Below are 10,663 nucleotides of genomic sequence, written 5' to 3'. Positions count from 1 at the left end.
CAAAGTTCATGAATATGAGAGGACTATGCAAGAAAAAAGAGATCATGTAGTTGTGCAAATTCATTCATATACACCTATTGGAAAGAAAACTGAAGCACGTATAATTGATCTTACCACCAAAGTTATTGATAAGGGTAAGCTGAGGTAACCAGTGTCTAGATAAATGAACCAATTGTTGCATCCAAAAATGTCCCTACCATGTAAAATATAGATCTAGAATTGGAAAAAGCTAAGAAGGAGCGGGAAGATGTAACAAATGAACTTAAGAAGGTAGAGAATGAAGCTTAGGCAATAGAAATGAGGAAGCAAATTTAGTTTATGACATCTACCTTTAGTTTGAATACAAACCAAGGGTAATCTTCATTAGGAATGTTTTATACTATAGCCTGTGGTCCCACAGTGAGTAATGTCATTACTTCTCAAGCTAGCCCTTCTTCTTCTACAATAGTAGCACAACGAGTTGGTGTCTAGCCAGGAAAAACAAAGATCCAGAATCAAGTTGTTGGATCTAGTTCTACTGGTGCTATAGGTTTCACAAAAATACCTATGTATATAGAGAGATATAAACAAATATCTTTCCTAGGTATCCCTAGTCATCCAAACCCTATTCCAAATTATCTAAGAGACAAGGCTATAAAAAAATTTCAAAAATAATGCTATCAATGGTGAAGAGCATCTTAGAAAATTAAAAGATATGTTGAATGAATATGAAGTTGAGCATAAAGATGTGGTCATGAAGCTATTTGTACACACCCTCATAGAGGATGTCAGGGATTGGTATAGGAGATTACTTGATAACAAAATTAGTTCTTGGGAAGATCTTGGAAAATGTTTTAAAGAACAATATGAGGATGATACTAATCCTAGTTTTATATTAAATGAATTCAAAAATATAAAGAAAAATCAAAATGAGTCTACATTTGATTTCAATGCCAGATTTCAAAAGGGAATGTACAAATTGTTCCAAGTAATGAGGTTGGAGGAAAATGTTTGCCTTATAACATATTTCAATGCTTTTGATAGTAAGATGACTTACATTTTGAGGGATAAAGATCCTTGAACATTAAGAGATTCCCTTAGAATAGTTGTAAATATTGAGAATAATAGGAAGGCTTTTGGGAAGCTAGGAAGAAGAGATGATCCAAAGCTTTTCAATCCTTGTAGCATCAAAAAGGAAAATGATAAGCTTGTTGCAAATAAGAAGTCTAAATAGGATAAGATGGATATGATGTTGAACTTATTGAAGAATATGAATCCTCCAATTGGAAATGCTAACAAAGAAAATGTGGGTGATAAACCACAGGTCAACAATTTTAGCAGACAAAATAGAATGCAAAATTATCCTTATGCAACCCAATGGAAGGATGGGAAGCCTATTATTCCTCCTACCAAGAATTTTAGTGAGAAGAATACCCTCGATCCCCTCCAAAAAACCTCTATCAACATGACAAATGATTCTCCATGGTGTTTAGTATGTCAGTTGCCTCATTCACCAGAATACTATGATGTTGCTATCTCTTTTTCCACAGGTTAGAATGAAGATAAGGAGAGGTCTAATCAGGAAGATAATACTAAAGATGTGGGGTGTAATTTTTTTGAATATTATTATGATGACGTGTCTAAATATGATGACATTGACAATGATATATATGAGAAAGTGCAGATACATAATGTTATACATCAACAGATTTTCTCAGATGAAGATGAAACCAATGATGATACTTGTAACGTGATCTCCTCAAAGGATAATGAAATAGTTTTGAGAAGGCCTACCTAAAAGGAAATTGACCAGATTACTACTAATATGGTTGCACAAGTGCAAACTTGTGGTATGATATCTAAAGATAATGTTGGTAAGGTGGTTGGTATTTTTGTTAAGGAGGCAAATCCTAAAGGAAAAAAATGTAAGTAAGCCTAAGGAGGGTCATAACATCAAGGTCAAAAGTTTGAGTAATAAGTGGGAACCTAAGAAGGTAGAAGCTTCAAAAATCCCCAAATCTTAGAATAATGATAAGAAAAAGGGAGAAGATAAGGCATCCCTTGTAATTGCTAGAAGTAGTGAACAAAAAACTCATGATACTGTTGGTATTATTGAAAAGAAAAAGGAGGTGAAAGGTATGCATTGTGAAATTTTTCCTGATTCTCCTATTGATATGTTTTCCAAGTTATCACAAATTATTGTCAAAGTCCCATTCTTTGAGCTATTAATAATCCTAGAGCATAAGGATAAAGTTATGGCATGGGTAAGCAGTGTTAAGGAAGATGTTGATCTTATTTGTAATTCAAATGAAATCCGAGTTGAAAATAGTGAACTGGTAGAGATGGAAGGAGTAGTATCTCAAATCCCACCTATGTATTTGGATGATTCAGTTAATCAGTGTCTAGGAAATATTGACCCATTTTTCTTAAGTATTATGATAAATGAGAAGACCTTAAAGAACTATATGATAGATTCTAGTGCATCAAATACATCGATGCCTTTTGAAGTCATCAAAGAGTTAGGGTTGAAAGTGGATACTATTTAAGGTAGATGTAGTGCCATGGATTAAACATAGGTTTTTGTCATAGGGACCATAAATGCATTACCTTATAGGTTGGTTGGTTATCCCCGTAAAGAGTTGACAATGAGTGTTTTGGTAGTTTACATTCCACCCCAATATGGTATGATGTTGTCAAGGAAATGGAGTTTAGCGATGGGTGGAAACATGCAATGTGATCTATCATATGCTACTTCCCAAATTGAAGGCAAGTTGGTCAAAATCAATAGATAACCCAAGAGTGTTTACAGGATTGAACAAGATATTGAGAATGAAATGATATGTATTGTAGATACTAATGTAAATGCATTCATGGAAGAAGGTTTGGTGTTTAAAAAGGAATTAGTCAAGTCTCCTATCATAATGGAAGTTGACTCAGAATCAGAAAAGGGGATTTATGGACCATTTATTTTTGATGGAGCTTGTTGTAAAGATGGGTCAGGAGTAGGTATTCTTTTAATTTTTCCTAAGAGTTTCACTTCCAAGTTTTCTTTCACTTTAAGTTTCCCATGTGCAAACAACATTGTATAATATGAGGCTTTGTTGTTAGGCCTTAGATTAGCTCATAAACATGGTATTAAGTGCTTGTGTGTTGTTGGCGATTCTAAGTTAATCATTTCCCAAATAAGAGGAGTCTATGTTTCTAAGAATAAGTGACTGAAATAGTATAAGAATGTTGTTTGGGACATGATAGAGAGTTTTGATGCATTTTGCATTATATAGAAAGATATAAGCAACAACAAGATGGTTGATTTATTGGCAAATATTGCTATAAAGGCCAATGATGTGATTTTTGTTGGTTTATCAAAAGTGGAAGTGCAAATCAGACCATCTATCCTTGATAACATCTAAAATTAGCAAGTCTTTGAAGACAAAGAAAGATATTATAAGGTTCCTAAATTGTGAAGACCAATTTTAGGGACAAGAGATTGATTGTGCAGCACTTGTGGAAACAATAGATGACACAGATACCATTTTTGGTGAAGAAGTTGTTCAATTGAAAACAAACAATATTGCTACGGGATTGGTAGCATTAGAAACTATTTTTGATAACCATTATAGATCTAAAACAAGTGAAAAGGAAAATGATGTAAAAGATTTAAAAGAGATAAACCTTGGAACCCAAGAAGCACCTAAAAAGGTGTATATGGGGAGGAAGTTATCTCCTAAAATCAGATAGACTTTAGTTGATTTACTGATAAAATATAGACATGTATTTGCTTGGTCATATGATGATTTAAAATCCTATAGAGAGGATATTTTTCAACGTGAAGTCCCATTGAAAGAAGGAGCTAAACCTTTTAGACAAAATCAAAGACTTATTAATCCAATTCTAGCACCAAAGATGCAGGAAGAACTGATAAAATGGAGGGATGCAGGGATCATCGAACTGATTAGGCATTCTTCTTGGGTATCATACTTGGTTCTTGTTAGGAAGAAAAATGGTGATATAAGATTATGGGTTGATTTCAAGAATCTGAACATCTCTTCACTAAAATACAATTATGGTCTACCCAATATGGAAGCCATGTTGCAAAGAGTAACTGGGTCAGAATTGATGTCCATGATGGATGACTTCTTTGGATACAATAAGGTGGTTGTGAAAGAGTTAGAATAGTATGAGACTTCATTCACAACACCTTGGGGAACATATGTTTACTGTAGAATGCCCTTTGGTTTAACTAATGTTGGTGCTACTTTCTAGAGAGTCATGGATGTGGCCTTTGTAGACATAATTGACATGTTTCTAGTGGTATATCAAGATGATTTAACAACATACTCAAAGGATGAAAATGACCATTGTATGCATTTGGAAAAGGTATTTATCATAGCTCTCAAATATGGTATTTCCTTGAATCCTAGGAAGTGTACCTTTGTAGTCACCAAGGGTAAATTGTTAGGTCATTTGGTTGGAAAGAAGGAGTTAGGATAGACCCAGAGAAGGTAGAAGCTATAGATAAAATTTAGAAGCCTAAGGCATTCAATCTTTCTTTGGGAAGATTAATATTCTTAGGAGATTTGTTACAAATTTTACAAGAATAAGTGGACCTACTTCTAAAATGTTAAAGAGAGGCTCTGAAATAAGATGGGATGATAAACTGAGTATGCATTTTCAAAAGATAAAACAAGAAATAAAGGATGCTCCTATCTTAGGGGCTCCTAATTATTCCAAGCCTTTGCCTCAATCCATATTGTTACAATAGTCTTGTTAAAGAAGAATGAGGATGGATTTGAACAACCTATAGCCTTTTTTAGTAAATCTTTGTAGGTTTCAAAGTTGAAATATGATATCAATGAACAATAGGCTTATGCCTTGGTTAAGGTTGTGAAGGCATTTAGACTCTATTTAATGGGAGCCATTGTGATTGCTTTTGTACCCAATGCTACGGTGAAAGATATCTTCTCACAACAAGAAGTCTTAGGGAGAAGATGTAGATGGATTAATAGGATCCAAGAATTTAACATAGATTTTTAGATTACCAAATTGGTAAGAGGACAAGGACTTGATAAGTTGATGGCAAAGGTTAATCTTGAAGCAGACTAAATAAACCAACTTGATAACGATTGTAGAAGTAGGTTGTGTGACATGGATATCTGTGATTGGTACAAGGAGATAATATTTTGCTTACAACACATGAAGGTTCCACCAAGGTTGAATGATAATCAGAGGAGATCCTTAAAACTGCAAGCTATTAGATATGTTATTGTAAGTGGGCAACTATTTTGGAGGAGTATGCTGCTTAAATGTATTGATTAGAAACATTCAACAACAATCTTGAATGAGATGCATGGTGGACTATGTGGAGGCTATTGCATGGCTAAGACTACACCTCACAAGGTGATCAGAGAAGGATTTTGCTAGCCCACTCTTTTTAAGGATGCACATAAACTTGTAAAAAAATGTGATGATTGTCAGAGATTCACTGGTAAGTTAAAGTTTTCAAGAAATATACCATTGAAACTAGTAGAAGTGCAAGCACCATTTCAACAATGGGGAATGTATTTTATAGGTGAAATTGCAAATAAGTCAAGTGGGGGGACATGCTTGGATTTTGGTAGCTATTGACTATTTCACAAAATGGGTAGAAGCAATTCCTACCATAAAATCTACTAGCAAAGTAGTGATGGATTTTATCTTAAACAACATCATTATTAGGTTTGTCTGCCCTAAGTAAAGAGTCACAGATAATGTAATGTGTTTTAGATTTGAAGAATATAAGGTTTTCTGTGAAAAGTATGGCATTGCCAAATCCACTTCGTCACCATACCATCCCCAAGGAAATGGAAAGGAAGAATCAAGTAATAAAAGTTTTTTGAAGATCATTAAGAGGATCTTAGATGAAAATAAGAGGGCTTGGGATTCCAAACTACCATTGGCACTATGGGTTGATAGGGTAATAGTAAAAAATACCATAGGAAGTGTATCATTTGATTTAGTATATGGAATACAAGCTAGATTGCCCCTAAAACAATATAAGGGGGATGCACAATTTTTCCCAACAATATGATGAAGACATCATTGATGAAATGCAGATTAGGATGGATGATATTCTACAATTGGATGAGACAAGGAGAGATGCCTTTGCTAGAAATGCTAAGTTGTAGGTCCAAGTGAAGCACCTATATGATAAGAAGATAGTAGCAAGAAAGTTTCAACTTGAGGATATGGTGTTGTTATGGAATGCCAGGCTAGAGGAAAAAGACAAACATTTCAATCCTATATGGTTAGGTTCATATTTGATTCATGAGAATTGAGAAGAGGATTCTTATTTTATAAAAGAACTATCAGGAGGTATTTGGGAGTTTCCAGTTCATGGAAAATTACTAAAAAGGTATTTCTATTGAAGTACTTGTTTTTCCATGAACATTAGTTTAGGGTTTTGTATATTTTGTAAATTTTGTACAGTCCTATGGTTCTTGTTTGTTCTGTGCGTTACCTTGCTTTGTCAGGCATAATTCTCCAAATGTTGTCATATGTTGTCATGTGTGTGGTATTCTTAACCTAGAAATTCTAAATTCTTGCATGGATACAAGTTATCCATCATCCCTAGACAGAGCCACTGATAGCCTATATTTTCACTGTACTAGACTTCTAAAAATATATTGTGAAAATGCCATGAAGAGTTTTGTGCAACTAGGGTTTCTCATATATTGTTGTCAAGTTTTTATTTATAAAACCCTTAACCTAGCAGGTTTGTGCCCTAACCCATTTTGAAATTATTCCTTAACCTAGGATCATGCAAATCTTCTAAGACTTGTGTCCCATGCTTAACCATTTGAAAATTTTCTTATTTCATTATCAAGTTGGTTTTAACCCTAGGTTTTGTGTCTAGCAGGAGATTGCAATCAATTTTCAAAATTTTCTTATCTCTTTATGATCTCACGATCAAAGTCATTAGCATGGAGTCATAAGTCTTAGGTTTTAGTCTCTTGATGTTACGATAATGGTGTTTAGCGCAAGTTCATAAGTAGCAATTCATGGGTCTCCTAATATCATGATATATAACACAGGTGTAAAGGCATAGAAGTAATTTACTTAGGTTTTAATCTTATGCCCATGTTGAGAGTGTAGCATCATAAGTGTTTTTCATGAAGATCAACAGGTGTTATGTCTTACAATGAAAGAAGCAACATAATAGCGTAAATTCTTTTCTATGGAGTCCCAACCATACACATAGATTAGAAGCATGAGATCATAAAGTGAAAAGTTCCAAGTCATATGATGCTTACATTCTTACGTTGTGTGGCCTAGCACATAAGCATAGCAAAAATGAGCACATGTCAATAAAGTCTTCCGAGGATACAAAAAGTGAAAGATTGTAAGATCACAAGGTGGGATATAAAGACTCTTGCAGCTATGAAATGAGGCAAAGCATAAGTTCAAAAGAGGAAATAAGAAGGGTCTCGATGCCATAAGAAAGAGTCAAGCATATGATCAAGAGATTAAAATAAGGCTAAAGCTAGGGCCTCCTAGGTTACGGTAAACAATAAAGGTAACTGTTAGCATATGGTTAGAGGGTTACGACAACAGTTAGAAGAAAAGCTCCTAGATTTATGATGGAGGTTTGTATAGTTGTTAGCGTAAGATCGTGAGGTGGTAGGAGAGAAGCCCTGATGCTATGGGTATCATTGAAGCGTAAGATCGTAGATTTTTCAATGCACAATGTCAATGTTACATAGATCGTTGTAGACTACTAGGTGTGGGTTCGCAGTTTGAAAATAACATTGTAGGTGTGGGTTCGCAGTTTGAAAATAACATTGTAGGTGATGTGTCCAATCTTATGATAAACTAATGAGCATAAGGCCGTAAAGAATATAAAAGAGCTCTCCACTTATACAAAAAAGGGATTGAGCGTAAGATTGCAAGGATAGTTGTTCTTGTTTATGGAGTTACGAAGGGTTTGAATTTCAAATAAAAGGCATGAGATTGTAAGCCATAAATATGACATAAAAAATATTTTTGCTTTCTCTAAGCTAGAAAAGGATAGAAAAGTTTCAACCAATGAGGTTTTAAAAGTATAATGAAGTGCTAAGCTGGATAATTAAGTCGATGCTCCATGAGGTGACAAAAATACTTAGAATTAAAGTTCGTACATGCAAGAAATCAATGCAACAAAGAAGTTGATGAAATACACAGAGCATAAAAAACACTTTCTAGGTTGAAACAAAATACCATTTATAAAGCATGAAGAATTTGAGAAGTTGTAGAGCTTTCAAATCTTGTTTGCAGACAAGGTGTCAAAAAATGAGGTAGAAGAGATTCAAGCTAAAGACATGGAAGTTGCAGAAACATCAATCTCAAAAGGAGGAAAAACTCAATAGAGAAGGCCGAATAAATATGCAGATGAATGGATGAAGCTATTCCTAGAGTCATCAAATGCCATCTCTACAAATGATCATGATTTTAGAGACCCATACACATTCTGTAGAGATGCAATTTGCCCTGGTATCAATGGATATGAGTTATCTAGATATTTTTAAAATCATAGGTTTGAGAAGATCCACGCCTACAACCTATAAAAGAAATATGGCAAAACTACTATTCCTAGAAGTATATGTGGATGTTGATTTGATGAAAGCCCTAATAAAATAATACAATCAAGCAACCAAATAATTCCACAGACATGATGGGAGTATTCTTTGTACGTTAGACCGCGCTTCGTTCATTGAAGCTTTTGGACTAGAAGGTCAGATGAGTATCCCAATTGATATAGATAAGCTTCAAGCAAAGTTTGAAAAATATATGAGTGCTTACACTATAAAAGCGATGATGCATCATACTCCTATGGACCTCAAAAGGATAGGAGATTTTCCTAAGAAGGTAGAGAAAATGATGCTTTTGAGAAAATTCAAGAATTACTTTCAGAAGACTATGTATGGTGTCCACAAGGTAGTGGGAAGTGATGGCTCTTACATGATGTTTGGATCAATATGCATTATAGCCCAAGATTTGTAGGATGCCTTCCATAATGTGGAGTATGATTATGTGGTTTACATCATTGAGAAGGTGTAAGGACAGATTTAATTAGCACAAAGAGGAGAATTAGGGAATTTTAGATTCCACCATTATTCATTGTTAATGCATCTTATCTTGGATAAGAATGTTAGATAAATCAATCTAGATTTCATTAATCAGACATTTGATGAGAATGGAGAGCTACCAATACAACAATGGACATGGGTATGGGATAGATACTACCATTACTTTGATTTTATTTCTTTTTTCAATAATTTGATTGCAATAATAAGAAAATGTTAGACCCCAATTTCTTTAGAGCCCTTAAAATTTTGAAAAGTTTATTAAGAACAACCCTCTTACATGAATAGAATAGATTAGATCACAATTGGGGTGACATCTTCTTGTTCTAAACTTTTTCTCTTATGAGATTTTATGCATGTCCTCAGCCACCTCATGTATTGCCAAAGTATATCCCTACTAGGCTTGCAATCATTGAATTTCTATGGCAACTGATCATGGTAGATATGGAGTACTTAGGGCCAAAATTGCATAAGGGCAATTTTTTGTGTAGATGTTTCTAGATAGGAGACTTTTCAATTGGGAAAGAATCTCTAGATCAAATTCATACATTCCTTAGGCATTATAATTTATCTACTACCCTATATAGAATCTATGATCCAGAAATTTTTAGAAAAAATACCTTGAAAGAGATCAAAGGTTATGTGTTGCCTAATACTATGGAATTGCCCCTTGAGGATTTAATTACAAACATTGTAGCTGAAGAAGAAGCCACTGGAAGATTAAGAAAATTTGATGACATCTAGAGGTTGGAGAATGAAATGAAGAGGACAAACCCAAATTTAAATGATTTTTACTTATATATCCCATACCCCTATAGGCTAAGGAAGATGATTAAAAAATGTGATGATATCATGGCACAAATGCTTGAGGAGATAGTAGGTCAAGAAGGGAGGGTAAACCTTGAATCTCCTGAACCTGATGTGTTTTTGGAAGTTGATGCAGGAGAATCTTGGATTTCATTATAATCCTGCACTTTGGTTCTTTCTGTCAGTTGCTACTGAGTTTATTTGTTGTCGAGCACTAGTTTTTTGTTGGTACCAACTTACCAGTGGATATCGAGTTCATAGTTGCTACTGAGTGATCTTTAGTTGCCAAGTGATCCTTTGGTTTCTAAGTGGTATTTTCTTGCTGAGTGATCCTTTGGCTACTAAGTTAGTGTGATTTTTGAGTGGTCTTTGATTGCTGAGTGATCCTTTGGGTGCCGAGTTCATTTGGTTCTCATGCATTCATTTTGATGTCGAGTGCCAGTGTTTTGTGGAGCCTTCATTTGCTAAGTTGCCTATGTCTAGTTCCAGTTTGGTTGACCTTGCTCGCACTTAATTTTGGTATAGGTAGTTAATATTTTCTATGAGCCAACTTGTGGATTTTTTATGTTCTAGAATCTTTTGTAAGTCATTTTGGAAAGTATTTAAAGAGATCTTGGCTAGAGCCTTAGTGGGAAAAAGGTAGAAGATATATAGTGGGTAGACTTAAAGGATAGAAATGTGAACTTGAAAATGGATTATGAATCTAGAAGTGGTATTTGTAATTGGTAGTAACCTAGAAGGCCTTACAATTGGGCATGTATGTTGATCATTTGATGAAT

Source organism: Cupressus sempervirens, chromosome 11 (assembly GCF_028749045.1).
Source record: "Cupressus sempervirens isolate cs-2001-9-10 chromosome 11, ASM2874904v1, whole genome shotgun sequence".
Taxonomy (NCBI): domain Eukaryota; kingdom Viridiplantae; phylum Streptophyta; class Pinopsida; order Cupressales; family Cupressaceae; genus Cupressus; species Cupressus sempervirens.
This window is presented reverse-complemented; position numbering follows the sequence as displayed.